General features: G+C 38.1%; 1 long non-coding RNA gene across 1 annotated transcript; it reads left to right on the forward strand.

Annotated features, from left to right (window-relative positions):
• The first annotated feature begins 1,918 nt into the window (after positions 1 to 1,918).
• Positions 1,919 to 3,454, forward strand: LOC122198896. Its single transcript, XR_006193203.1, has 3 exons — positions 1,919 to 2,098; positions 2,710 to 2,834; positions 3,400 to 3,454. It is a non-coding gene; the product is annotated as an uncharacterized LOC122198896 (long non-coding RNA).
• The last annotated feature ends 1,736 nt before the right edge of the window (positions 3,455 to 5,190 follow it).

A 5,190-nucleotide genomic window follows, 5' to 3' on the forward strand; every position in this document is an offset into this window, starting at 1 on the left:
GGAATAGGGCAGGTGTATTTAGGAACAGTGAGGAGACCAATATGGTCTGAATGGATTGAACAAGGGAGAGATAGGAATTGGACTTCAGAATAAGCCTATATTAGAAGAAACAGCTTTGTATTTTAAAAAAAAGAGTGAAAAATGGGGTGCCTGGGTGGCTCAGTTGGTTAAGTGTCTAACTTGGCTCAGGTCATGATCTCACAGTGGGTGAGTTTGAGCCACCACGTGTGGAGCTCTGTGCTGCCAGCTCAGAGCCTGGGGCCTGCTTCGGATTCTGTGTGTGTCTTTATCTCTGCCCCTCTCCCACTTGCACTCTGTCTCTGTCTCTTTCTCTCTCAAAAATGAATAAACATTTTTAAAAAATTTTAAAAAGATTGAAAACAATTTATCTAACTTACTTGTGAGGCTCTGAAAATCATAAAAATTTTAAGGCTCTTTCTGATATTGCATAATCAATGAGCCTTTATTCAGTGTTATTAAGCTTTTTTTTTTTTTTTTTTTTTGTCTAAGTATTATCACTCCTTAGGGATTATCTGTTTATCTAAGAATGTCTTCTTAATACTATCCTGTAAAGTCAGTCATCTTACTTATTTTGAGGGAAAATAGTATGGATGAACTGAAATTTGTACTTAATTACTTTGCTTTCCAGAAGTCCATTAAATCCATGGTGATTTGCTTAAAAGAATCAAATATACATTGTTTTCATATTTCTACAGTCATGTATGTACCTCAAATTCCTGAATAAAAATTTCATAGATTGCAATGGCTAGGAGGTACATGAGAAAGCAAGAGATAACTTGGAAAACTTCATAAGAATTAATTAAGTTAAAATTTCCTTTAAGATATCAAACATCTGAATAACCTCACTCTGAGTCACCTATTACTCATTCAAAACCGAAAAGCTGCTTATTTCTGTTGAAAGATGAAAATATACAGAAACCTCTGAAGAGAAACTCTCTCAACAATAAAGTTCAAGGAAATATTTCTTAGCAGGATGGCTACCCATCTGTTCTCCAATCCCTATCTAGAGTGATTTTAGGAATTACTGACCCAAAAAACCTTGGGGTCCAGAAATAAAACAGAGTTTTGTTTTACCTACATAATCTCTATGACTCTTTAAAAGAGTCGTGTCTTCATAGACTTAATATAAATCCAATTTAGCCCTCTGTTTCAATCTTTGTCATCAGTGTATTAACCCAGGTGCTTGCCCATCTCCTGCCTGGTCACTTAGAAACTTTACTAGTCAGGATTCTATTCCCAGCATGCTGCCTACCCTTTTTTGTTTTAGACAAAGAGGGATGGCCCTTTTTGTTTTATTCTCATTAGGGGCAAATAGTTTTTATCATGCTCTTTCTCTTGTAGATTAACTTCTTCACTTTATATTTCAGAGTTTTCACTGGTGACTAAAACGTGACTCATTCTCTTTGCCTTTCCTAAACTTTAGTCAGCTAAGTTGTGACATTGTGATTTATAATAAGAAATATGTATTTGGTCTTGGATCCATTCCAGACAAGAGCTCCTAAAACCCTTGGAATTTTTTAAGTGATAACTGTGATGACGGTGTCTTTTGTTATGTTAATGAGTTACTTTGGAAAAGCCTTTGGATAATCTAAGAATGAATGTTGGTTGCTAGGAGGCCCAATCAGGTGATTAGAGGGTTGGAATTTTTAGTCCCACCCCTCCTGGGTGGGGAGAGGGACTCAGATATTGAGTTAAAATCACCAGGGGCCAATGATTTTAATCAGTCATACCTATGTAATGGAGCCTTCTCCAAATGTCAAAGGACAGGATTCAGAGAGCTTCGAGGTTGGTGAACACATGGAGATTTGGGGAGAGTTGTAGCCTCAGAGAGCATGAAAGCTTTGCTCTCCTTCCCACACATCTTGCCATATGTATCTCTTCCAACTGGCTGATGCTGTCTCCAGGTAGATACTGTCAGAATGGAGTTGAATTCTAGAACATCCAGCTAGTGTCCAACAATTGATCGGTGGTGTGGGGGAGAAAACCACACATTGGAACTGATTTAACGGAATCATACTAGTCCAATCATTAAAGACCCACTTGAAACACCTTTCATCTCCTTATATCACTCTCCCTTGTAAGTTTGTTTCGAGGTTTATATTCTGTGAAAAAGTTCACTCACCATTCAAATGTGATTATTTATAGAGTGCTCAGTGTATTTGCAAAGTATTGGCTAGAAATGTCTAATCATCAGTGGGGAGGTGGAGGGGAAGAAAGTGAATTAGATTTATTGCATGCCCGTGAACTGCATTACCTGTTTTGTTCAAAAACTAGAACCTTACACAGAGCATGATGATATAAGGTGGTAGGAATAAATGTCACCAGCCTCCAATACCATCTTTAGTGAAATTTCATTTCTGGTAGGAAACTGTTTACATTAGAACAAGAACAAAATCATCTCAGCTTTTCAAATGTTCACATGCCTGACCTGACTATGTTTGTCACATACTGTTGGTTAATGTTTTAGTGCAGGGCAAAGGTTCCTGGTCTGAGCCTTAGGGGTCCTGAGTTCTGATCTCAATGGATTCCAAGTAGGAGAGTTGCTTGGTGTGCTGTGTCACTGCCTAGAACATACTGTCCTGATTGATGATGAATTCTTTTATATTGAAGATGCAAAACTCTTTTCATGTTCTTGGTAACATGAAATGTTTTTCTCTGGCTGACCATTATTCCTTTTAACTCTTGTAGTAAGAAGTACTGATGTGTGACTAAATCGTCTGGTAAATATCATTGGAATACTATATATTCTCAGTTGTAACAAAAGCAATTGTAATCCAGATGCAGTTGGAAAAGCTCTTCCTCTTAAGAACAAGGTAAGGTGGATCCAATCCCCCATTCTCTAGATTCTGAAGGACAAATCCTCTCTTTACTACATTGTGGGGCTTATATTCTCAAGTTTCTTAACTCTGAGTTTTGCTTATGGTAAATTATTTCAGTCTAGAAATGCCCTTGACATCTCGTACGCACTGTACCTGGCTCATACAGATAGGATGCATTGCCTGATTAGTTAATTTCCCCAAGGAAAATATGTTTGAGGGTAGGAGACTTTATTAAAGTTTCAGAAGGTAAAGAGATTTCTATCTAAATCAAGTCCCCCAAACAAACAAAATAAGTCATAAATTTATTGTTAGACATCTCTGATAAGCAAAGTGGATAATGAGCCAAGTTGATAGGGATGAAGCTCCAGAATGAAATATGTTTTCCTCTGGTTGAACACTATTCATCTGACCTCTTGTAGTAAGAAGTAGCCATTCTATGCATGACTAAATTGACAGGAAAATATCATTGGAATCATCTAGAATCAAAGTGTGTGGGCTAGAAAAAAGGCTTTACCATTGCTATGAATCATGAAGTGACCTTCCTGTCTCTGGGTTTCAGTTTCTTCATGAGTGAAATGAAGACACCAAAGGCACCTATCTCCTAAGATTTTTTCGAAGAGGTAATTATTTCAGTTCATATAAGTTGCTTAGAATAACCTAACATACAGCATGTGATCAATAACTGTTACTATTTAATTAATTAAAGTATATTTGAAGGCCTTCAACCATTTCCAAACTCATAACAATATGGCTTGGTCTTTGTCCCTTCCTTTCTCTCAGCATCATCTTCTTCCCTCCCCTGTTAAACTCCTATGTTTATTTTTATCATTTCGTAATTCTTAAGTTTTTATGATGTTATTTAATAAATTGTCAGATGACCCTCACTTTCGTGGTCTTAGCTATATATAACTAGTAGCCTTCTTTTGGTGTTACTGCTCCAAGTGGCTTATCAAGGCATTTTCCTGAACTAGGACATATTCCTCTGTAAAAGGAACTCTAGAAGCAAGTGACTTTACAGATAAATATGTATATTGCTTTCAGAATTCCACACATGTGCATGTGTGTGCATAATATCCTTAAGTTATGGAATATATTTTGATCCAATCTAGCTGCACCCTTTTGAAGGTAGCACTCTACTAGGTCATCATACTTTAATTATGAGAGGCTGACTTTTGTTCAAGGTCAGTTGCTGAGTAAGTGCAGAAGAAAGATTTTAACCAGACTCTGACTATTCCCCAAAGCCAGAGCTCCTTCTACTCCCCCTAAGCAGTTCTTTTGTGTGATCTCACTTAATCCTCACCAGTCTCAAGAGAGTGGTACTATTGTTATCACTTTTTACAAATAAAGACACTAAGACTTTGAGAGGTTAAGTGAATTGACCAAGATCATGCAGCTAGTAAATGTCAGAGCCCAAGTCAGACAGTGTGCCTTTTGCAGATCTACTTTTTAACAATTATGCTGTATTAACTCCAACCCCAAAACAAAAGGGAGTCTAGGCTGAATATATAGTTAGGATGATTTGTTCTAGTAGGAGCTACTTAAAGCTGCTGTTAAAAGAAAAACAATTTCCTAAAGGAATTCTATGAGATCCCTTCGGAATGCTAGCAATTCAGTCAAACTTAGCTTATGAAACACTGAACTAAAAGGCATTTGTCTCCTAGCGTTAGCCTTCCAGTGGGTTCATAAGACGCAAATGAAATGTTAATGTTAAATCCAAGCAGGAAAAAAAAAAAAAAAAAAACTACTTATTTTAAGAAGAAAAATATATAAGAGCTCTACTCTAGGATACTGTTGATATAAAGAAAACCAGGAGGACTAGACAGGCAGGCTTTTGACAAAAATCACAGCTGAAGACAGAGCTTGATAGTTTCCAGCATAAAAAATGATAAAAGAATTCAGAGATCATTCTGAGTGTGTGTGTGTGTGTGTGTGTGTGTGTGTGTGTGTGTGTGCCGGCATGTGTCTACTTGTCTTAATAAGCTTCCCCTGCCGCCCAACTCTGCACCCCCATCTAGTTGGTGACTCGAAGCCTTCAGATGAAAGCTCAGTATGTGAGGACTACTAGTTGGCATTCTCTGCAGGAGACTAGCCTCACACAGGGGTGACCCTGTGATGCAGGAAAGGCTATTTAATGCCCTGGCGAAGTGGTTGAGGGACCAAGATTTTATTATGCTTCCGGGATCAGAGTGGTGATCCAGCATCCCTGATTTAGAGCCACTTAGGGCTCCAACAGCCCCACCCCGGAGTTCAAGAGGAAAATATTCCTGCATGGTCTCTGCCTGATCTGAAAAAGGCACAGCTTCCCGATGTTCCGCCTGGGAGATGGTTCAGTCTTTAGAAATTGCCAGAG

The sequence above is a fragment of the Panthera leo genome, chromosome C2 (assembly GCF_018350215.1).
Source record: "Panthera leo isolate Ple1 chromosome C2, P.leo_Ple1_pat1.1, whole genome shotgun sequence".
Classification (NCBI taxonomy): Eukaryota; Metazoa; Chordata; class Mammalia; order Carnivora; family Felidae; genus Panthera; species Panthera leo.